Genomic DNA, 25,985 nt, shown 5'->3' with positions numbered 1-25,985 from the left:
TAGGCGATGTAGTATAGCTCATCCTAAAGCGAGCGAAAGGCGGGTGGGAAGATAAAAAACATCGCGGAATCTTTTTTACGGAATCTATTTATTTTACTCGCTTTAAGTAACCTAGTTGAGCTCTCTCATTTAATGGAAGAGTTGTTGCGTTGTTACCTTCCCGGCTGTAACCGCCGCCACTCCGTCATCTGCTCCCATGTTACAAAGTTATGGCACGCTCACAAAAAAAGACCGCTGTGGGCACCGGTTGTATGACGCCTTAAGTACTGCGAAACGATGCGCCTGATAACGGCGGAGTGTACCGACGCCGCCTATTCACTGATTCGTTTGGCTCGAACTCAATCTATGAAGTAATGAATAGATCAATCAGAGTTGTTTGTTTGTTTTCTCTTGAACTCGATCATCTCACACTTCAGCTTAGTAGGAGGAGTGTCGACAAATGTCATGCGTTGGGTTCTTTGTAATGGAGAGGCTTGTATTGCCATCTTGTGTTACGATTACGCCAAAGTAATAATTGCTATTTTACTGCAAAACATAAAAACCAACTAAGTGATGTCATTGGCTCCGTGAATCGCTGACTTTGGGAGCAGTTAGAGTAACATTTTTTTTTACTACAAAAGAGTTTTAAACCGCATTTCGCGCGAAACTGCGCCTGCTGTTCATTCACAGCGATTTCAGGGCGCCGAAACTGTGTGAAATGTTTTGTCATATTTTACGGCGGCGGCAGCCGCCGTTTGGAAGTTGTTCCGTACTATTACCTCACTTTTGCGCAGGCTGAAGTTCCGAAAGTGTGACAGAAGAGTTCCCGCCAACGGTTTATATTACGTCACCTCTTCTCAGCTAATCATACAGGGGGCAAGATATACAATGCGTATTGTTGATGAATAGGAAAGAAAGCTCTATGTGGTCATGTCTGCTGCATGTCGTCTAGTTTTTCATTGCCGGCCAAGAAGTACGCGCTTTCACTAGAGAGAAATAAGGCAAACTTAAGAAATGGGAACAGTAAACGTCATGAAACGTCAAAATGACGAAAGCGCACACAACCGCTTTGTCATCAGGAAGCACGTGACCAAGAGTGAAAACCAATCGGTCAAAGCCCCCGGCAAATTTTCAGGTTACGGTGAACATGTGGCGCCAGGAATAGTACCCCGGTAGTTTGTCAGCACTCTAGTTTGTCACTGCTTCCGTCCTCAAATTTGCACTGTTTTTAGTGTAACTTAGGCGTACCGCACTTGGCCAACGTGAAGCCTTAATGCGTTTTGTTTACCTGCTTCAAAAACCAAAACTGAATAAATAGCCCGAAAAATAACTTTGCAAATAGACTTCAGTATGATAAAACTAGACAGCAGTGTAAGGCTGCGCACTGCACAAAAATTCGTAACGTGCGGAAGTAAAAAAATATTCCTTAATAATGGCGTAAGTATAGGTCTTAAATCACATCAACACCCACTGAGCACTGAAATAGGGATGCCCTTTGAGCACAAACTATTTATGCTTTACACGGTAGGGTTAAAAAAGATACTGGATGAAAGTCAATTAGGGTTCAACTGAGCGCATATGTTGCAAGGCGCTATTGTTTTTAAGCCCAAGGGGCACAAGTAGCAAGTCCCATAAGAATGTTAACTGGTGATTCCAACATAAGACAGTTAAATAATGTCGGCAAGAGCGTTCGTGTACCACATGGGCAAAAAAGAAAAAAATATAGAATCAATAAAACAACCCAAGGGATTCGGCTACTGATAACGAGATGTGGGTGTAAAGATTTTTAGGCAGTGTCGATGATGACGGAAACCGTGAGAATTAGCGCCAGAAATTATTCACGGAAGTCGCCTATGTTTGGCTAAACAAGCCACCTGGAGTTTCTTGGGACAATATTCCCCAGAAAATGTCGTTTCTGGAGCTGTTATCGTTGTGCTACTAGAACGAATTTTGGACAGTGCAGCGATGCATGCCTTACCCCCACCAAAGTACTCGATGACGACGAAATTAACAATGTAAGCGCAGTTACAAATCTAGCGCCATTCCATCGGAGTAGTACCCAATTGTAACATAGTACAAATTGAACGGCCACTTTATATAGACACCTTGAATGTATGCGGTCTCCGCGGATGGCTTAAGTAGTAGCCTCTAAAATCCATAAAAATAAAGGAAGTAGATATTTTGCCTTTGCAGGAGGCAGAACTTGGGACGGAGGAAGGTACTGATGACAGTTGCGTCCCTTGGTTTAACGTTTCAGTGTGTATATTAGTCACTCGGTCGGCTGTTTTTTTTGTAAAAAAATGTCATAGCATTGAAATTCAACATGCGATGTACAGCGACAATGCCAGGCTAGTTATTGGTAATTTTTACTTTTACAGTGGTAAATAAAGAGTCATATACAATTACGCCCCTAATCTGGTGAACACTAGGAATCAATTTCTTGAAAGTATTTCTAGGCATCTAATTTATGATAGAAATATCATTTTTTTGACGAGTTTGATTGTATGTATGCGAGGGAAGACCACGTAGGATCAGAGATTTCGAACGATAAGAGTGTAAAAACACTTGCGCGTGCTCTAAACGAGACTGAAGTGTCAGATGTGGTCTGATTCTAGGTTAACACAAGTACGGTGTGCTACACTGAGTTTCAGGGAAGCAGTCATCTGCGCCTAGATCGGTTATACGTCTCTCTGGGGCTTTTGCCGACGTGCTAAATCTACGCACTCGACAAGGTATTACTTAGTGGTCATCGTCTTGTGTTTTTTTTTTCTAGAGGGGAAAGGAAGGTGTACAGGAATGTTTATTGGGGGTTGTGAAACTTAAACGCCAGGCTACTAAACTACAACCCTTTCAACAAAACAGTGGAGGACACCTTGGTTAAGAATAGAGAAGAAATTATAATTAGGTGGGGTGCAAAGTTGCAGCTTTCCAGGCAAGCGATGAAAACGAGTTTCATTGAAAGAACGTTCTGGGTAAAAGAGCATAAGGGAAGGAATTGGACACTATTCAACACAATCTGTCATATGTTGAGGCTTTAGTGCCTACCCGCTGTGGTGGGTCAATGGCTTAGGTGTTTCGCTGCTGATCATGAGGCCACGGGTTCGATTCCCGGCCGCGGCGGCCGCTTTGCTGATGGAGGTGAAAAGCAAAAATGCCCACGTGTACCAGATTGCGGCGCACGTTAGAGATCCCCAGGTGGTCAAAATTAATCCGGAGCCCTGTACTACGGCGCGCCTCATCGCCTGCCTTGCGTTGGATCGTGAAACCATATTAGACAAACAGCTTCAGTGCCATATGAGGGGATTGTTCGGCGACGATATTGAAACCATCAAAAGAAGGTTTGAAACAATCGATGCGGGACGATACAGGTGTGCAACAATCAGAGCGCGTGGAGAAAGGCTGTATCTTGTTGGCGCCTTCAAAACGCGTCTTAAAAGCCATGTTGTACAGGTTCCTCAAAAATAGGAACGGAAGCTCGTTCATCGTACCATCCCAGTTTTGAAACGAATTTCTATATTGAGAAAGGAACGCGTTTTAGTTAGACTTTTAACATTATAATATGTCCCTACACTCACGTTAAACTTCATTTTTTTAATTAAAATATGGTCTCAGATATTCCTGAGGCAAACTTAACACTCACTTCAAACTGCGTATATTATATGAATATAAACACCGCAGGCAGCAAATTATCTGGAGATAAAAATAATTAAACAAAACGCTGTTATACAAGTTTTTTCAGGAAAACCAGGCATATTCCGAAAATTTTCATCTGCAAGTGTGGTGCTCGTCGATTACAAGTGCTTCCAGTTCGGTCATCAAATGCGCCGTCAGGATACTGGGCATCAGATGTGCAAATAGAAAGTTACTCACATGCACGCACATAAACGTCTTGGGCAACAAACCGCATGGAAAGGAACAATACATAGTCTTTGAATGAAGGCTGATTCAATATTGCAGGATGAGTGAAAAACAAATGTGCAGAATACATCATCTCAACCTAATAGACTCCTTTGTTTGAACTCGGAAAAATGTTTGTTCCATGTTGGTGTGGGGCAGACGAACTCGCGTTTTCGTCGATACTTCATTGGCCATGTTGAAGAGCCGTACCACGAAACCTCCCGAAAGTCTCGCCTTGTTGTACTTGTGGATAAGCTGGTTCCGTCCGTCACGCTCAGCAGACTGTCTCCGCTTGCCCTCATAGGCGTGTGCTAGCATACAAGCCACGCTCTTCACGGACAGCGGTTGTTTTGTGTATGTTTTGTTTGACGGCCGTTGAAACACTGTGTGGGGCTGTGTGCATAACCTTGATCATTAGGATTTTCTCCTTAAATTCTCGCACGCGCTAGCATCGGAGCAAGTGCGTAACAACAGAGCTTCAGGGTGTTACTCTGCATGGTTTAGGTTTATTGGCTGGCTTTTTGCCGCAGCCTCTTCTGTTGTAATTTTATGCTACAGTTTTTAAGTTCCGCCTCCCGCTTCTCGTTTTCGGAACGGAGGCATTCTGTGCATGGAGGCAGCCACCAGCTTAGGGTTACCAGCTCTTCAATGAACGAAATCGGGACGGAGGTAGGGGGAGGGGACAGTAGCGTACCCTAACATAGTGAAGCAACGAAATCAGCTTTCTTTACGGCGGTATCTTCCAGGCAAATCTATTATTTCTTTATTGTTACGGCCTCTTGAAACGGTACTTCATCTGGATGCATTCTGCTCGCAACAATTTCTGTTGCTGGAGAATGTACTGCTAAATGTTGTCGCACTTCACGTGCAAGTTCAGCTTTACCTGAAGCTCTGCCTGGACAAGTTCACGCTCACTCTGTCTTCGAGAGCGCGACGCACCTTGGTGCGCGTGCTTTGGATCGCAAAAACTTACTAACTGGGCAGTCAGGAATCAATCTTGGAAAAGTAGCTGCCTTGCCAGAGGGCTTGGGGCCCGGGACGTTGTATGGAAAGACTGGAACGTCCCGCATAATGCCGGACGGTTGGTGCGTAACTCTTCGTGCGTATACGCTACTGGGCTCGTCATCGGTGACCGGCTCAAGAACCGGTCGGAACTGGTCTGTAACAATGCACCACTCTCGGTACTCTGCTATGATGCGAAGGAAAGATTGCTTGGGCAATCACATATATGCGTAAGGTTTTATCTTCTTGGGTTTTCAAGCGGCCCTTTCATGCGTAGTTTTATTTTCAAGTTTCACTGTCAAATGCTTTACCACAGTTCGTTTCCTCTTGCAATGACGAATGGCCTATGATGATATGATATCAGACCGAGATAGATAACTCAGTTAGACTCCTTTCTGTGCGATTTTTGGCAGCGCAGAGGTATACCTCTACAAACCACGAGTTTTGTCGGGACCATCGGAGTCAACAGAAAACACCCGCGAACAAATAACGAAATTACTGGACCCGCCAGGAAGCGAACCTGGAGCCAAATAGAGTAACGGAGCCACAGCCAGTCCTCTTACCAATTGAGCTAAGCCCTCACGACGGGACAGGGAGACAGACGGGGCACTCAACGAGCACTGCGGCGGGTCTACCACCTGAGATTCTTCAAAGTCCTTGTGTTAAGTGAAAACCGCAAGGTCTTTGATAACGGAGTTCACGTGGTTCGGATTAACGGCGAACTGAACATCTCTGTAGAAGGGGAGGGTGCTTCTTCGCGGCGGCACATGAAACAAAACGGAGGGCATGCCGTGACAGAGGTGACGCCATATCCTTGCATGCCGCCCGCATCCTCGCCATTCGCTAGACGGTAGTCTTTGTTTTCTTACTGCCGTTGCTGCTGCGTTCGGTCACTAGTTATGCGGGCACCGGCCACGCGAAACCGAGGTAACGGTTGCCATAGCCTGTGGTTTCACTCACTGGTGTCATTTACTGCGTCGCAACCCAGCCACCTTATAAGGGTGGATTGGAACGAATTTTCTTCAAAATGTGTGCGCCTAAAAAAATTCCCCGCATTTCCCCGAGGGGAAGAATGTGAAAGTGCGAATGCACGAGTTGAATTTGCGCGGTTCGGTAATGTTCGCGAAAGAGAGATCACACACACACACACAACTACAAAGAAACAAAGATGCATTTATTCACAGACACCTATTTGTGTTGTCGTTGTACTTGATTGCTAGAGCGGATCTCAGCTTTGAAATTTCGTGTCAGTACTCCTTTAAGCAGGTGCATTAGCCCTTCTCACGCCCGATTCTTGGCCAATCCCCCACGTGGGTATGTGCCATGTCAGCGGCCAGGCAGCGCGCGCCCATCTCCCCCCGTTGCCAAGGAAGACGAGGAGATTCCTGGCCAATCCCCCACGTGGGTATGTGCAATGTCAGCGGCCAGGCTGCGCGCGCCCATCTCCACGTGCGCGGACATCGCCGGTGGACGCAGGTTCAGGGTCGCTTAAGTGCATTGCACTTAATACGTACAAATAAAACATTAAATGTGCATATTTTCATTGCTATTTATTTTGCGGAAAGTCGTCCGGCAACGTACTTACTTAGTTTTATAAGCGGTTCTTTGAGAGATCGATACCCGAAAAATGTAAAAAATTAAACTTTTTTACGTATGCTTTTTTTGTTACTAGAGCGTCTACTCTAATAAAGTTTTATTTGTGCACAAGTGCTTAATTTTTAATAATGTATTATTGTCTTACTTGTTATTCGCTTTTTAATATAAAAAAAGAAACAATATTCTTTTAGTATACTCAAATAGTATTTCGGTGAAAGGCTAGAACTTTGTAAAAAAGATTAGGGGAAGCTTCTTTATACGTTCTGCTTACCTCGAGGTAAAATTTCACTGGAAATTTGTGGCTGCGCGTGTCTCCACTTGACCAGCCGTGTGGACTGCACCCTCCAACGCTACAATGAAACAGGCAAGAACACATTTTATTTCTACACATAATGGAATCATTTTACTTTATTGCTGCGTTTGTTGTAAAGATAAAGCCACATATGCAAAAGTTGCTGATTTTTCGCTTGGCTATAAGAGTCATGGCGGCACTTCATTTTGCGATACCGAAACTAGGCGAATTTTCCGGCCTCTGGCGCAGCGGTCACGTGCTCACCGTTTCTCTTAAACAGTGAACAGCAATGTACATTCCAATGCTATCTTCAGTAAAAGGAGCGTGTCATGCTTACCCGTTGTTGTTTTGTATTATTGTACAGCCGTTTTGTTGAAAATTAGAAACGGCAGTTATGAACGAGGTTTCTTTTGTGTGCAAGCGAAATAAAGCTGCTCTCGTATGCTGAAGATGTGGCCATATTCTGCACAATGTGGGAGTAGAGCTGTTACGATACTCAAAGAATTGCGTGACGTCGTCCGAAGTTCAGTCAATTGGCAGAAGTGTGTCGGACTCTGAAGATGCAAGCTGTTCAAGGGTTCCGTATTCATATGAATAACTTCCATCGTATTTTGCGGGTTTTCTTTACAATTCAACATGGCGACGCACCAGCCAAAGTTTTGTTTTTGTAAGGGTGAAGGGGGGAGGAGTCGGGCTATGGGTAATTGAGTAAAGTTTTAGGTTCCTAACGAATTTAGGCGACCCTTTCTTGCGTAGTTTTTTTTTTTTTTTGTAAATTGAACATTGAAATGCGTTACCACAACTCATCGTTGCTCCGTGCAATGGGGAATGTGCTACAATTAGAGGACAGGGCAAGAATACAGAAACGGAGGAAGGGCCATTGTCTTACCTATTCCGCTACGCCCACAAAACGACACAGGGAGACATACGTTGCATTTAACGAGCACAGCGGCAGGTCTACCATCCGCGCTCTTTCAAAGCCCTCGTGTGAAGTGCAAAACGCATATTGTAGTGTAACGGCGTTCATGTGCTGTGAATTAGCGGCGTACGGAACAACGTCCGGAGAGGATTAGGGCCCTTCTTGTCCGCGACGCACGAAACAAGAGCGAAGGTAACGCAGGGAGACAGGGGACGCCATATCCTCAGGTTGCGCACCTCACCATTCTCCAGCCGGTCCTTTCTGTTTCCTTTATCCGGTGCTGCTTCGTTCGGCCATTTGATTACGCTAACGCGAACCCCGCGAAACCCAGGTAACGGCTACCACAGTCTGTGCTTTCACTATTTGTTGAAATCACCTGTCATTCAAGTGACGCCGCAGGGGTAATCGTTGTAGGTGTCGTTTATAGCTCTACAGCGACATCCACATTCACAGCGTGGGTGGGAGCCAAATGTTGTTCAACATGTGCGCACGCAACAATCTACAAATCGAACGGCACGAAGTATTTCGCAAAACACGATCATATTGAACAATTTCCACCACATCGTTTAAAGAGGAACGTTAAGACAGAACACATGCGTATGGTGTAACCGTCTCTTTAACATCTTACTGCATTAAAAAACAAGGAAAATATAAACTGCTTGTTGTGCAAAGGTGAAGTTTCTACAATATTAAAGGGTTAATACCAAAATTTCTAGCTATGTTTGGTATTAGTTTGAATAATTTATTCGCAATAATCAAATATTTGCGGCTTAAGATAACCGTACATCAATATTGCTCGTGATTTATTGGACACTAAATAATGTGTCGGCGAAAGTGGGAACATTCTAAGAAAAGGCGAAAATTTTGTTAGCCGTTCTGCTGATCACTTAAAATTTCTTCGCACTTTGCGGCTGCACGCGTCACCACTAAAATACATCTATGGACTGCACCTTCCGAAGCTCATTCAGACATGATGTGACTCTCACAGCTGATTTGCTGTTTATGTTCTTCTAAACTTTGCTACTGAGCGCATCATCACTTGACCAGTCGGCCGTACAGCCCAATGCAATGGTCGTTTCTCGCGATTACACGCCGTCATTTGCCGACGTGCTGTGTGTCGCCCTTGTTCCGTGTCCTTGTTCTTCCCACCTTTCGAACTACAGTTTCCGGTTCTGGCGGCCAATTTTGGCCACCCGCTCGTGAGCTTCAGCCTTTTCGGGGCGCGCAATCCTTGGATCAAGCTCTTTACCTCGCACAACTAAAATGTTTTAGCGCAAATCAGTATACCTCTAACAGCGAAGGAACTGTTCGTGTCTGCGTTAGCAGAAAATTCCTTGGCTAAATATAAGAAGTTACCGAAGCCGACCGGAATCGAAATTGGATCCGATTAGAGAAACGGAGCAAGATCCTGCAGTCTTACTGCCTAAGCTACGCCTCTAGAAGGAGACGGATAGATAGACGGCGCAATGAACGAGTAGACGGACGGTGTACTCAACCACTTGCGCTCAATCCAAGCCCACGTGTGAAGTCCAAATTACATAAAGTATTATAACGGTGTTCACGTGGTTTCGATTACCGGCGAACTGAAGCGCGTCTTTGGGAGAAAAGCCGGGGGTAGGGGGCGATATTGGGAGCGACGCATGAACCAAGAGTCTGGTGGAGGCAGTAAGAGAAATGACGCCACAGCCACGCTTGCCGCTTTCCTCCTCTCCCATCGCTAGACATACACTCCGATTTCTTTCTGCCGTCGCTGCTGCATTCTATCCTTTCTGTTTTGACTCTTTGTAGAGGCACGTGTCTGAATTCAAGCGACGTCGCATGGGTGATCGCGGGGGATGTCGTTTACAGCTTTGCTGTCAAACCACATTCAGAGGTGGATTGGCGCGCATTTTTTGGAAGGGCTCTTTGATTACAGCTATCTCACAAGTGTTGTGGTGGAGTCCTTGTGCGCATGATCCCGGTGATGTTTTATATATAACTAAGACGATGGCTATAATAACACTAGTTCATAGAGAGCGATTGTGTTTGTCGTCTTGCTATGGTCCTTGTCCTTGTCGCGTTCTAACTTTTGCCAAATACAACCATTATCTTTGTAAGCTGGCTTCCACAGATCACGAGCTGCCCAAAAAGGGATGACCTTCTACAGATGAAATATGGTTAGCGCGCTACTTTAGAGTCTTGTCCACCGCCGCCGCCTCTTTCCCGATTCGTGTAACGCGCGGTGTCCATCTCCGATCTGCTGCTTTTGCGCATGTAATTAAAAGGTTGGGAGTGGGGCATGCATGCACAGGAAGGTTTAACGCCCCATACCGTTAAAATACCCGTAATACTGGGGGGGAGATTTCCTCGTGGACGTCCTCAAGGCATTGTACACCCGACTGCAGTCATCCTTCGTCAAGCCCTTTAGGCTGGTGTGTTACACAGGCAGTAAGATGACTACGACACTTGTGCACCCGTATGTTTCTGTCCTAAAGTAAAACCGTATTGCTTCCGTGACTCATCCAGCTAATTATGGAAGTATGGGCAATTGCGAATTGCTCATAAACGTGTTTTCTTTTGTGCACTCCTTGAACTGCCCCCTGCTTCACCGGTCTGACTTCTTAACAGGGTGGAAGGGCAGAAAAGTTTTAATCGTGTAGCATTGTCAGGCGTGTTCGCTCACACTGAGAGCCGCGGAACGCACTGTATTTGCACTAAAATAGATAGCATGCTGAGTAAAACATTTATTCGGCTTGAATGTACATAATTGTAGGGACAAAATTTGAGAAAAAAATAAAAAAAGCAAAAAGCAAATATTCCAAATACAAAAAAAAATCTCGTCATATAAAAAATATGTATCTTGTAGATCTCCTGCACAAAGCAAAACTGTAATAAGAAAACCCCGAAAAGAAAGTTGGAAATGCGAATAGAAAAACAGCAAACACAAGCCACGACTGTAACGTCCTGCTTTACCACAAGTAAAGCAGAAAAGGTGGAAGTAAAAGATTAATTTTATATGGTGTAGATGACAGTATAATGGAATAGAACTTTCAAACAAGCAAAAACACAAAATGTATATATATGAAAATTTTACAAAAACAAGCTTTGAAAATAAAAATATGCGTTTTTTAACACTGAAAAACAGCGCAATGAGTTGGACGGAACAAGTGACAAGCTAGGGCGCTGTGAACAACTGGAGAACGATTTATTTGAAGACATTGATGACACGGAAAAACGGAGGGCGTGAGCATGCGTCCCATCAACGATAATGTAACACTCCAGGTATACCGTGGAAGCTAACATCTATACTAAAACAATCATGCGGAGACTCAACTGGCTAGATAAGCCAACTCTCGTTCTAAAACCAAATCGATGGCGTTGTCACGCATTGTTCATCCCAAATGTTAATTAGGGAGTTTCATTCTTACTGAGAAAATATGATGCACATCATGGAGGCCTCCCATATTTACCATGACCGAGGGTCCCGATAGCGTTACTAAGGCCGAGTCACTTTCATCTTAGACCGGCAATCACTTTCTCACATCTCTTGTAAGGTATTGTGAGATTGCTGCCCGTTCCTGTGCGCATATGTGTAAGCATAGTCTAAGGCGCTGATTTAGGCATTTACATATCTGGCCTACGCCAACTTGTCCGCATGAAGGTGAGTATTTCGCACACCACATTCTTCAAACATTTCACATACCAGCTCTCATGCTTTTTTGCACGTGTGGCTCTTCGGCCTTTGGTTCCATTTGCCTAGGCCCACAAAGACGCCAGTTTGTGAAGTACTGAAAAAAATGACCCCCACTCGCCATGTTCCATCCCTCGTTCGAACGGATCTGCGTTTGTCTCCGCCGTCACAGAGGTTGTCTGCAAGGTAGTTCTGGCCCGTATTCATCAAAGAAAAAGCACTCCACGAAACAAAAACCCGAGATTCATCGACTGGGGATTGGAGCTCTGCCCTCTGCCCGGAGGGTTGGAAGAGACCATTTCACTCGGACCGAAAGACTGCCCACGGCCGCACCTGGGAAAGTGGAAACCGGTCTTCTTGGTGTTTTGTAGAGGAGAAAAGGCCAAGACCGAATAGAAATAACGCTGCATCTTGGATGGAGTCAGCATACTGCCAGGTTGGGGCGCATGTCGGTGTAGAAAGAAGCAAGCACGATGGTTTTAAAAGCTTGTACGACGCAAATTTGAAGCCACTTCTCGCAGACAAGCAAGGCAGCTTCATTGTAGCAGCACCCAAAATGTATGAAGTGAAGGCCCATGAAACGATTGCGGACACCTTTCGCCTTTTGTCAGGAGAGAAGCCTGAAAGAGACAGGAAGGATACCGACTCATTCTGCGAGATTCAGTGGTTGAGCAGGTGGTTGACTACTTCGATCAGAAACACCAAAGGTTGACACCTGAAATCATTGGCAGGACGTTTTCATTTTCTGGAGCGGGGGGGGGGGGGGGGTTGCGCGTTTCCTTTCTCCTCTCTCTCTCTCTCTCTATGTATATATATATAAATATATATATATATATATATATATATATATATATATATTTATATATATTTATATATATATATATATATATATAACACAGAAATAAGAGTTGGCAGTCAAGAAGACCTCGGAAAGCAAAGGGGAGGTTGTTGCAGGTCATTGAAACAGATAAAGAATTTGGAAATAAAGAAAGTGGAAAAAAATTCCCACCAGGTGGGATCCGAACCCACGACCTCCAGAATACCGGGTGGTGTGATAACCACTTCGCTACCGGCCGGGCGATTTTCCCCTCCACTTTCTGGGGCATTTATGTTTAGGTATTTTTGTTTCCTGTGATTGGGGGTGGTAGCCAGCGCCACTCGGACTACTCGGGTTGAAGGGGACCTTCTTTGTAACCACCGGGCCGTGACTCGAGTGTCTACGACATGTGGAGAGTGGTCGACCAGCGTTGAACCCTCTTAAGCTTCTTATGGCACCAAGACTGCGGAACAGAGAGAGAGAGAGAGAGAGCTCTTTAATGTGGGCTGGAGAGGTCAGCTCTGCTAGCGGCAGTGCTTGCTACGCAGAACAGAGGCCCTCGCTATGCATGTAGCGAATCAGAAAAGGAAATGGGGGGCTTGTTGAAAATAACACAGAAATAAGAGTTGGCAGTCAAGAAGACCTCGGAAAGCAAAGGGGAGGATGTTGTAGGTCACCAGCTCACGAGATACATAACTGAAGCTTTCCACATAGCCGAAAATGACGATCGATGCGTCAGCCATCCGTCAATTTCACTATGTAAAAAAGAAGTAGATTATCTCCAGGTGGTTGGTGCGCGCTAAGTGACCGAAGGTATACCATGCGGTGTTGTGATGTGCGCGCACGGTTCAAGCGCAGTCCCATTTTGAATGTATTTTTTATATGTATTTTTCGATATTGTGTTAAGTTACGCATGCGTAGCGTTGCACAACTATGTTTATATGTGTGCATCTTTCCAATAAAATTCAGTCGAGAGACAGCGTTCGTGGTGTCTATTTCTTACTTGTGTCCCGTGTGTTTTTTACGCTGTGAAAGAGGAACGTATTCCCACTCGCCCAAATATCCGACTTGATTCAAAATATGCACTTACACCCCCAATCTTTCTGAGCGATAGGGATGAGTTTTTTTAAAGGAGTACTGACAGCAAACTTCTCTGTTTCGGTTTTTATGCTGTAAGGGATACCTAGTGGTCACGTAATTACAAAAATCGAACCAAAAGTGGTCAGCACCAAGCGTAGAATTCATTATAACGCATTTATTCCAATCAGTTTCAAATTCGGTCGTCGCGCCCCAACCGGCCGTTGAAAATGCAGTTCGGCGAATCTTACGTCATGGTTTCCGTGACGTCAGGGGCGTATGCCGCATCGTCTGCTACGATTGCAAATGGTCCACACTCGCTCGCGCAGTCGACATGTCGTCTGAATCGTCAGACTTGGATGAGTCACAGCCACCCGACAGACAAACAGACAGACAGAAAGACAGACAGACAGACAAAGAGAAAGACAGACAGAGAGATAGACAGACCGACAGAACAACTTTGTTTGACCAGGCGATTAGGCAGGCGACATCTTCGCCAACATCCGTTTTTGAATATCACTGCGGCTTGAACCGGCGCGGACCGTGATAGCAACAACTTTTCGCCACTCTTCTTATCAATCTGATCGCGAAAAAGAAGCTCCACATGCGAGAAAATAGGTGTTAGCGTGGTGAAACATTTTGCTAGGGGTTGTTATCAGCGCTGAATTTAAAAGCGGCGTTGAGATATTTGCCCCGATGGTAAGCCTACGCAACCAGCAGCGGAGGTTCGGTGCTCCGACACAGCACTGCCGGTACCATGGTGCGGCGAGCGACCGAACGATGGCGCCACCAGCGTGCTAGAATAAAAACAGGCCACGGCAGATATCTTGGTCACCGATCACTGAAACGGCAATTATCGCCAAAATGAAGCTGCACATGCGAAAAAGGGGATGATAGTGTGGTGAAAAGTTGTGTAAGGGATGGCCATTCACAGTTGTACAGATAGCGGTGATCAAATATTCGCCACGATACTAAGCCTAAAGTTTCCAACAGTCAAGCTGACCCAAGCAACTCCGAACCCGCTCGCTTGGGCGACAGTTCTTGCGGTTGCCGCCGCGCACGAACTCAGTCTTAATTTAGCGCTACATGTCGTCGCGTGCAAAATAAAGCATCTTGGCGTCGTCGTCCAGTTGCTCGGACAGGCTTCCACGAGCAGTTCTTCGCATTCCGCGAGTTAACTTGGGCGATATCGGCGACGCGCACCGCCACGTCACCGCGGTGCGCGTCGAAACCGCGCACCGCGCGGAGCCGGCACCGTGCAGTTTTAGGCACCAGTGCAAGGACACACCATGCGACGGCCAAGAACTGAAGAGCAAAGACGTCGAACATGCAAAGTGCGCAAAGCTTAGAAGCACTGCTCACCATAGGTCGGCATACTCACTCGTGAGTACACTCATTTGTACTCATTTGTACTCAAACTCACGAGTGAGTACGATGATGAGTGAGTACACACCCAGAAAAAAAAGTGAGTATGATGACGAGTGAGTACAGGGGTAAGTTTACTACTCGTGAGTACAGTACTCATGAGTACACTACTCATGAGTATGAGTACTCACGAGTACAGCATTCATGAGTATGAGTACTCATGAGTTTGAGTACTAATGAGTATAGGTACTCATGAGTACACAGTACTCATGAGTACACAGTACTTGTGAGTACACAGTACTCATGAGTACACAGTACTCATGAGTACACAGTACTCATGAGTACACAGTACTCATGAGTACAATACTCATGAATACTGGTTTTGCGAGCGCTTGCACTCTTGAGTATGTGCACTCGTGAGTACAGTACTGCAAACAAGTTTTATCACGAGCTCGAGTTTGGACACGCGTTTACGAGTCGCAAACATTAGCAGTGCCGCTGTGCAGCTTAACTGTCAAGGATGGCAAAATTAGACAACGAAAACTGTACCTCCCCCCTTTCCAGGTCCCTGTTTGGCGCTGTAAGCGCTTCGCGGCGGTCGCTTGCAAAGGGGTCACGGTGAAGAGGGAAAAACGAGTGAGTGAGGGCCCGGCGGGAAACGCGGCCGCAGTTGCTCTTCTCCTACGGCACTTGTTGACTGCAGCAGTTATTTTTGTTGACGCGGCCTGTGAACGCGTGGCGGCTTCATTGCGCGTGCTCCCTTCCAGTTGTTTTAGGGGAGAGGCGGTGGAGGCTGCTAACAATGCACGTACTCGGCGTACTGAAATCCCTCTTTTTCGGTTTTCAGAAGTCTCCGTAGACGCATGTCGCGCTGTGTAGTCATTTTGTGAGCCGAACCGCTCATTTCAACAGTCGCAGTTAATTTACGTAACTTGCGTCAAACCGACTACGTGGTTTCTAACGTTTGTCTCACCGAAATTGTCCGCACCATTTCGCTGTGAGTATTCAAGCGAAAATTTGGCTGATGTACGTGCGCCCATATGGTTTTATTAGGTCCCCGTTTTGAAACGTTTTGCTCAGGTTCGCTAGTAATATGGTCTCGTGTAGTGCCATTTACAAGTGAGCATATAGCCCCACTGTACAGGTGCGGCGGTGGAATTTGCCCCAGCAATGCAAATAAAATAACCGATTACACCTAAGCACGTTTGTGAGTTGTGAATCGGACATCATAATATCCAGTTGAACGCGTGCGACGCCTTGTTTAGCCTCACAGATTTTGTCGAAGAGCTCTGGCATCTTGCCGCTGGAGAAGCTTTTTGCTTTCGAATGGCTTTACTTTCGAGTGGCAACCCCATTCGCCGCTTCTCGTTTATGCCACCGTGTAATGACGACGCTGACGATGATGGTGAATTTCGGTGGTTGTTATTCCCCTACCTTCACTACTGTTTACAGGCGGGCGCCCACCCCTCGCTAGCAGCTACTGTCGAGTTTAAGCTAACACTGTGGGAGGCCTCGTGAAGGAATCGTTTTGAAGTGATGAACGCCAACGCCAGACGCCGGGATTGTCGCTTAACATTTCGTAAAACATGTGGATTGCACATAACGACGCCACCGCTTTTTTTTGACCGATCGCTGTCACCTTCATCCGCACTGCTCGAGATAAGAGCTCCAGATTTCCACGGTGCAACCAACCAACCAACACGGCAATACAGTGACGTCAGTGCAAGCTATTACGCCTCCGAGAAACGCGTCTGCAAACTTTGTTCTCGAGTGCACAAAGCACGGCAGCGCAGTTCGACACTGCTGGAACGACTGCCAAGCACATGCAGCAACTGGGTGCCCTGCGGCCCTCGACTGCGAGCAATACCCTCTCCACGCCCCCCCCCCTCCCCCCTCCCCCCTTCGAAAACACACACGCACACTGTGGGACTGGGCCATTCCTGCCCAGTCACCACTGTTGCGACGTTGCCCTGCTCAGTCCGCCATCGACGCCGACGGTGATTTGAAGCTGCATTTATATACACTATATACAAAGGTAGCAAGAGTGTTACATGGCTCGCACAAAGGCGATAGCACTTCTCAACTCAGTGCCTCCAATGAAATGCCGCTGCACAGCCGCTGCTTCAGGGCTGGTTTTATACCCCGGGGTTCCGCCGCAACCGCGTGCAGTTCGAATCTTTTCAATCAGGACTATCATTGGCCGCAGTTTGAAAGCGAAGTGATTGCGTCAGCCGAGCCACGACAAGAAAGGGAAGGCGACTCATTGGCGCCGTCTCCAGGGTCTACTCGCTGCATGTCTTTTTCGCACCGGTCGTCCCAGGCATGATTTGGTGCGGCCGTCTCGATGGGAAAAGGAGAGTAGACTCGGCGGCGCTGTGTGCCGCCAAGTCGCGTCACGTCTGCCGCGAGCTGTTTGACCTAGGCGCGAATCCGGCCCACCATCGGCGCGTCGCCAGGTGCAGCAAATTTGTGTCGGGCGCTCTGGTTAACCGCACACACACGCACACAAAAATTAGTGTTTAAGGTCAGACCCGTGGGGGTTTTGGCCGTGCTGTTAACGAAAATAGGCACAACGACGCGTAGCGCCCCTGTCCTGTCCCTTTCTCCCGGCGGGACCTCCCTCTTTGGCTTTTCGCGGAGTAGCCGGTTTTCGTCTTTCTGTTTATCTGTTACTTTGCGGGCTGGCGGCGCTTGCGAGGGGTACGGTTGCGCAATGTTCGCAGAATGCGGAACAGTGGCAGCAGCGTCTCTTTCCAGCTGGTTTTAAAGACGATAGCGTTTCTTTGGCCACTTGAGCGCGACAATGTTGGCCTGTCAGTCTGCCTGTGTCTGTCGTAAAGATAATTTATTATGGCAACTTAATATCACGCCCCGCTGTATACATGGGAGCTACTGGGGTCACCGTTAAGTAGCTTTATGTACATAATGTGCCCTCTCTACAACTGGCCAACTGCCCCGCGATTCAGCCGCTCGGCCAAAAGTTAAAAGAATCCTTAATCGAGGGCTTCATATTGGCAAAATATTCCCTCGCTACTAAAGCTGGTACCATGCTTCCTATTTACCAGCTTTGTTCAACAAAACTAAAACATTAGGGATATTTGAACCCAGACATAAATACAAAAGTGATATGAAAGTGAAAGTCCCAGGCCAGAATCCTGCGCGCTTCGAAGACACATGGAGTCTCGGGAGTTCTTATTTACAGTCCTGAATTATACACGGAACCGTAGCCATACAAGCTTGGCTAACAGCCGTGCGCTTTCTGACGCTACCGGCGTCGACAGTGCATTATTTATATGTACAGTGGAGCACACAACGATTAAAACGTCGCCGCGGTTTCGAGGTATTACGGGAACTGTACGTCATGAAAGTAAGAAAAAAAAATAAACCCCAGAGCACGGCGTCAGAAATGCATCTGAAGGGCGATTTTTTTCGCCTCTTCGCTGAGCCGCCTCGCTGGCTCGCCGGCACCGGGAGCGCGAGCGTGAAAGTAAAAAGAAAGAGTGTGCAACCGGCTGCACAAGGCGGCGAAAAATCCGCTTTTTTGTTTGTTTGTTTTGCTGACCTCGGTTAACCCACGCCATCGACCAATGAGAGGCATCCCATTGCCTGTTGCCCTCAGCTCCTTTCCTGGCACCGTGATAGCATCCCTGGAGAGAAAGAAAGAAGCGACGCGCCACCCTGACGCCTTTCCCTTCGTCCCGATACACACGACGAACCGATTCCGCGGCCCAATCGGTCACGTGATGAGACGTCACGGTCCGCCGCGGTCCGATCCAAAGCAGAGCGCATCCAAACGGCGGGCCGGCTGAGCGGACCGCGAATGGCCGACCGTCTGAACTCGCAAGCCAGAAGTTGAACACAGGCGCCGTTTGGCCGCGACAACATGTTGTAACGCACAAGCCTGCCCTAAACCTTTCATCTCCACAATAACTGCTACCCGCATGCAAGCCGGGAGGGCGTGCTCATGCAGCCGTCGCCGTCGTTTGCACGAAGGCGACACGACGAGCGGCGACGGCGGGGCGATCCGGGCTGCATACGGCTCGTCACCGCTCGCTGGAACCGAACTCTTCCCTAAATTGAGGTCCAGATGCGTGAAACAAAGTGATAATCATAGCTAACATCGCACTAGTAAGAGTCATAGGACTTGCAAGAAAAAGCGCGAATGAAGTATGCGTCGTGATTGTAAGCCTAGCCCGCCGCTTATCCAACCGCGGGTGATTGACAGGCTCCTTCGAGCGCTTCGAAACGGCCGCGCTGCCCCCGCTGTTCTCTATTGGCGCAACTGGATGCGGCTCCGCCCACGCGACGCGGCCGCTGTCCGACCACGCTGATTGATGTCGCCGTCCGCCGTCGAGACTGCGGACCGAAAAGCCTCGGCGAATATTTGGACCGCGTAGGCCGCGGTCCTGCGCAGTCCAACGGCGGTCCGCGCGAATCGTGACGTCCTATCACGTCATGCGCGGACCGCGGTCCAAATGATCGTTTTGGTCCGCCATGTGGATCGGCGAACACGCAAGCCTTAGCCAAGAGGTAAACACATCAGGGAGGGAGTACTTGTGGCGGTAGCGCCATGAAACTTGCAACTTCGCGCTGCGTAGCGCGAGGTATTGCAGTGTCGCCCGTTCCCCTTTCGCCCGGTCCTCTTTCGTGCTGTTCTGGCCCCGGTCCACGCAACCAATGACATCGCATCCGGATTTTCAGATATGGCCCCGACAAGCGAGCAAGACGCACGGCGCCCGAAATGCACCATACGTGCCGAACGACCGCACACCAATTATAGGGGAGTTTCCTAGATAAAATGAGACGCACAGCGCACGAAACGCACCAGAGGTGACGGACGACATCCAACATGAACCAGTCGAGCTGACCACGGCGAACGAAATGCACAGCGCACGGAACGCCGCCAAGCCAGCACACACGGACAAAACTGCTATTCGCGACATCCTCCGCTCGCGCTGCTGCTATCCCGACTTGGCCAGCGAATGTTACAACCTCAGAAATGACGTGGCCACAAGCAACAAAAGACCTAGCGCACGCGGTTCAACCCTACCGGAACGTACGAGCTCTCCGACACCCGCTGCTCCAGCCCGAGTCCAGCGGACGAACGACATAACACACGTTCAGGTAGGTCCGTCAACGAGCAACGACACGGCCAGCGCATGCGGCATGTCCGAGCCAGAACGAGCAGGATCCCCGGCATCCGCGCTCCGACCGAGACTCACACGATAAACACTATTTCGTACAAGAGGACGCAACCGCGAGCAAGCGGACTCGGGACGAACGGAGCCTACTTGTATGGGAGAGATAGCGATTATAGAATTCTCGAAACAACGGGCAAAAGAGGGCTTGAGCGACGGCACGGACATCGAATGAAAACGAATGAACCCGACAACGAATGAACCCGATCCAGACGAAGGCATCGAATGCCCTAACAATGAAGTCACGCTTGCGACGCCAAGGAATGCGGGACCGAACGGACGGCACGAACTACGCCCGCTTCCCCACCACAACGGTTTCACTTCCGAAACAACCACGGCAACTGCGAGCACGGAGCTGAAAAGACTTTGACCGATCAGCCGTGCCACCCTACAAAAACGCCACGCTACCGCACACTAAACAAAAAGCCAATCGGCTCCCGCACCATACGCAGCGCACACGCCAATTCAAGCAACGTCCTCAACACGCCGAACTATGCCATCCCTACACAGCGCAGCTCGCCACCGGAGAAACCTGACGTCTACGCCCCCACATGCATCAAGCACGCGACGAGCTACACGAACACAATCGCCGACGGAAGCGGCGAGACTAACGCAACGCCGTAAACACTGTCAAGTTCAGGTCTGACGAAGTGAATCCCACGGCACACACACAATAAAAGAAAGCAGATTTGAAATTCACCGAAGCTCAACGAGACGAACACCCTCCTAACGAAGTTTCTAGTATCTGGAACAACAAAAAACAAACGCCAGCATCGAGCATCTGTGAATAAGCGGACAGTGATCTGGATACGAACGGACGTTAATCGGCGGAAACGCTTCATTGTGCCTTGGGGCAGGCACAATTCGGATTTAAAGCACGATTAGGAGAGTATCAGCGCGCCCGGAAACGAAAACGTACGACAAAAGCTGCCACCTGAAGACACGCAGAAAACCACAGTTTACGGCCACGGCAGCACCGACAAGTCCCGAGCTCCCCTGAGCCCGATCCTGTGTTTTTCTAATCAATTAAACATTTTTTTTTTCTATTTCGTCTTTCATTCGAGATACGACCTAGCTAACAGTGCAGATAAGTTGGTTATTCGTGAGTGATACAAATTGAGTACTCATGAGTGCAGATTGAGTACTCATGAGCGCAGAATGAGTAGCACTCATGATTGCAGAATGAGTAGTACTCATGATTGCAGAATGAGTAGTACTCATGAGTACAGAAGATTGAGTACTCATGAGTACAGATTGAGTACTCATGAGTACAGAGTGAGTACTCATGAGTACAGATTGAGTACGAATACTCATGAGGACAAATGAGTTTGAGTACAAGTGAGTATGATTACAAATGAGTATTTGATAAGTACGAGTGATTTTGTGAACAGACGAGCTTTTTGAGTCTGAGTTTGATTGAGTACAGCGTGAATGAAAAAAATTGTGATTGAGTTTGAGTGAGTTCTTTCTGTTTTGCCGACCTATGCTGCTCACACAGGTACACCAACGTCTGCTGCCCAAACGAATACCACCGACAACCGCAGCGCAGGAAATCTTTCCGGTTCCGAAAACGACTATATATCGGCATCCTAAGCCGGCCAGACATGCTGGCCAAACTTTGTCACGCCGAAAGCGGTCTCGCTACTGCTGCCGATTTGTGGAAGCTCGCGGACGGGACAATCAAAATTCATTTTAGATGCGATTCCCGCCTCGGATCGCTGCACAAATTTGTGTGAGGCGTCTGTACAAACTACTGAAGCCAATTATATCATTTTTTAGGCGTGAAAATTTGGTGTCAGTACTCCTTGAAAGTATTTCTGAACATATAAATCGGGATAGGAAGATCATTTTTAGGGTGATTACAATTGCCGAGACTCACCGACGCACGCCGCTGCCGACGACGATGAAACGTCGAAGGCGCGTGAAGCGTGCTCGTCTCGTGCCGGGCCAGGAAGATACCGGCAACTCTGCCGCTCCAGGAGCCCTTAAAGGGGAAGCGTGCTCGTCTCGTCCCGGCCCAGGAAGACACCGGCTATACTGTCGCTCCAGAAGCCATAGAAGGGACCGCGCATTCAGCAAGCCGAGCATGCGCAGTGGGGGTGTGGACGGCGCAACAACGACAACGACAAGGCAGGGACATAGCCCCGAGCATGAGATGCTTCGCATCTAAAACAATAACTCGTATTGTAAACTCGCCTCACATTTCAGATATGGCCCACTCCTCGTAACACGAGCACGGTGTGCGACACGCATTTTCAGGGAAGCAGTCATGCGCACTTAGATCGGATATACGTCGGCCTAGAGCTTTCGTCAGTGTGAAAAATTACGCACTCGATCGGGTATTATTTAGTGATCATTAGCCTTTCTTGTTTTCTCTAGGAGGGTGGCGTGAAAAAAATTTAATTGGATGTACGTCTGCTTTGAGATTTGTCGGCGTGCAAACATTACTCACTCGACTGGTGTCATTGAGGGATCACTTTCTTGTCAAGTTTTTTCTATGGGGAACGGGTGCAAGTATTGAAAAACTTTATTAGGAAATTATGAAAATAAGTGCTGGGCTAATAAAGCGCAATATTTTGAACGAAGCAGAGCAGGAGGTCTTTGTTAATCGTAGAGATGAAATTGAAATTGTGGGGGGGGGGGCAAAGTGGGAGCTTTTCAAGCGAGATTTTAGAATGGCGGCCATTGAAAGAGCGTTCTGCATTATTAGAGTAAAATGGGAGGAAGAAGACCCCCTTCGACACAATCTCAGTCATATGTTTAAGTCAGAATGGCAGATGCTGGATGGACAAGGGTCAGGGGCCCCTCGATAGGGTAAAGGTAGCTCTCCAGACGTGAAATTCACTTTCAAGGGTTCGCACTCGGCCAGGGACGCCTGTACCCATTAAAGTAACTGGTTGGTGTCCGCCGGTGCCAGGATTCGAACCCAGTACCTCCCGCATACGAGGCGAGTGCTGTACCTCTCAGCCATCGTTGAGCCACCTGCTTCTCACCTTCACGTGCAAAAAAGTTTTCATTTGTTTCCTTATTAAACATAAAAGCAAGCGGATTGAACAGCCTGTGCTGCCTATATGTTTTACATATGTTATACGACTGTTGCTTATATATTTGAAAGCAGTGGAATTGAGGCAATTTAACAACGCATAAGCGGAGATCGGTTAGCACATTCTGAGGCAGCGAATGCAACCGAGAAAGACGATCACAAGGTAATACAAAAAGCCTACAAAATTGGCGCGCTCCCAGCAAAGAACTATTAAAGGTTGCAGCAGTTTCAGTAAACAATAATTTAAGCGCCACGCACACACGGGTAGGTCCAAAGACTCGTTTTTCTCCGCCCCAGACACCGATCAGGCCCAAAACTCTTTCATTTACACATAGCTTCTCTAGCTTCAAGAAAGTCAAGAGAATATCAGCGCGGGTTCAACATATATTTTACTATTATTTACACGGCATTGTCGATTGCTATTTTTGTTTCGCTTCTTCGAGGCCGCACGGATGCCGCCAGCCGCCTCTGCCGGAGCGACCAGTCCTCCGATCACCGCCTCTTGGCTGCGGACAAATTGCGCACGGCGTCAGTAGCGTCGCTGGAAAGAGCGAATAGATTATTACAATTGTATGCTTTTACACCGAAAACAGTTACGATAAGTGATCCATACCACAATAAATTGGTATTTGCATACAATGTAAATTACGCACGAAAGTCAGGTAAGACCGGGAGTATCATTACTCCATCTCTCACGACTTTTTCTTGCAAGCTGTGAGGGAGGCCATCGATGGTTTCCGTTCTAGTGCTGTGTTCAGTAAGGCAAGGGTGCCCGGCTTCCCTGTTGTTGTTTTGTATTTTTTTGAAACCCTTTCGCTTGAACATTATAAGCAATAGTTACATAAAAGGTTTTGTGCTGCATGTAAGCGAAGCCAAGCTGCTCCCGGTTGCTGATGATGTGGTCATAATCCGCACGGACAAAGTTTGAGTGGAGCTGCCAAGAAAACGAAATAATTGCGTAATGTCAACTGAAGCTCAGTCAATTGGAAGAAGTATGCCAGATTTTGGCACGGAAAGTGGGAATCGATACCGACTGTTTTTAAGCGCCTAAATTGGACCGCCCCGCCTGAGTGGTATCTGGTGCACCTATGGAGAGTTATCGGGACGGCAATATAGTGGCAGGACGACACACGAAGGCTGCGCAATAAAGCACCAAAGTCGGGTCGCCCCGCATTGTTCGTCTTCGCAAGGGCCACTGCTTGCAACATCGTATTACCTTGCGAAAGTGTGGTTCGTGAGGCAAATTATTCACGGCTCCCGTATTCATATGACAGAGTTGCATAGAATTTTTCCTGGTTTAGTTTGGAATTCAACATGGGCACGGAGGAGTTGAATTTTTCTTTTTCGAAGAGTGATGGTAGGAGGCCTCGGGCTTTCGTATGTATACGTAAGGTTTGCGTTCTTGAGGAATTTAAGCTACACTTTCATGCGGAGCTATTTTTTGAAGTTGCCTTTCTGGAATACTTTATTGCAGTAATCGTTTCTCTGTGCAATGTGGAATGGCCAACAATTATAGGAAATCCGAGAGAATTTGTTGCCACAGTTAGATTCCTTTGTGTGCGGTTTTTACTGCGAAGCGGTATACCTCTTCCCGCAAAGGGTCGTGTGGCGACTGTGGGCTTCCAGGGTAAACTGCCGTGAACTAATAAAAGAAATTATCAGCACCGCCAGGAATCGAACGTGGAGCCGAATACAGTAACGGGGCAACAGCCAGTTACCGACTCAGCTAACCGACTGAGCAACGCTCGCACGACGAGACAGGGAGAGAGACGGTGCACTCAACGAGCACAGCGGCAGGTCTGCACTCTGCGGTTATCCAAAGCCCTCGTGTTTAGTGAAAACCTCATGATCTATGATAAGGACGTTCTCGTGGTTTGGATTAGCGGAGAACTCAACAGCGCCTGTAGACGCGGCGGGCGTTTCTTGAAGGTGACGCATGAAACAAGAGTGAGGGCATGGAGTGAGAGGGGTAATGCCATATAATTGCTGGCCGCCCGCCTCCTCAACCTCAGCGGAAGCTCACATATACCGTTGCTGCTGCGTTCGGACAGTAGTTCTGCGGACGCCTTCGCCGCGAAACACCGTTGACAGCTGCCAGAGTCTCTTGGTTACTCTGCAGAGCAACGTCTGTGAATTCAAGTAACGTCGCATGGGTAATGGTTGCGGCTGTAGTTTACTTCTTAGCAGCCCAGCCACCTTCACGGCGTGGGTAGAACCCTTTTTTTGAGCATTGGCACGCGCAACAAAGTATTATTACAGATAACAAGAAACGCTCAAGTACTCAGCTTTGGACGAACTGCAAAGCGCTAAGGTTGCTGCTGAAAGTCGTTTCTTTGTTTTATAAGTGTTTGATGTACATTTAGAAGCATAAACAAAAGTGAAAAATGTAAACTTGTTTTGGTGGAAAGTTGCGGTTACTATAGCTTAAAATGTTAATAAAAATGGTCCTTTTCTGTACTAGTATTCAAAATATTTTGTTCGCGTATTACCTGTTATTTGCGGTTTAATAAAACTAATAAAACATTATTTGCTTTTATTTTATACACATCCAATAGCGTACTGACGGAATATGGGACTTCCTAAGGCAGTTAAAGTGTAACCTTTGTTAGACGCTCTGCTTATCAGCTGTTAAAATACCACTCGCACTTTGCGGCCGCACTTTGCGGCCGCACTCATTACCAAAGACAACCCCGTTCGACAGCACCCTTCGGCGCTTGTTCAAAAAAATGCAATCGTACAGCTGATTTGTGGTTATAATACCCGTTAAACTCTGGTGCTGATCACATCATCACACTGCCATGGTCGTTCCTCACCATTTTCCAACGCGTGTTGTGTCACCCTTGTTCCGTGTCCTTGTTCTTGCCACCATTCACAATGGAGTTCCCGCTTCCTGGAGGCACATTTTGGCCTCGCGCTACCGGGCTAGAGCAATTTCTTATCACGTGATGCTCGGCTCAAGCTCTGCACCTCGCAGTAGTCGAACTCTTTATTGCAAAGCAGTATACTTTTACCAGCCAAGGAACTGTTCGTGGCTGCGTCAGCAGAAAACTTCCATGCTAAACAAAAATAGTTACTGGCACCGCCAGAAATACAACCTGGATCCGAATAGAGAAATAGAACGACAACCCGT

Source organism: Haemaphysalis longicornis, unplaced genomic scaffold (genome assembly GCF_048455015.1).
Source record: "Haemaphysalis longicornis isolate Haplotype H1 unplaced genomic scaffold, Haemaphysalis longicornis Haplotype H1 scaffold_15, whole genome shotgun sequence".
NCBI lineage: Eukaryota > Metazoa > Arthropoda > Arachnida > Ixodida > Ixodidae > Haemaphysalis > Haemaphysalis longicornis.
This window is presented reverse-complemented; position numbering follows the sequence as displayed.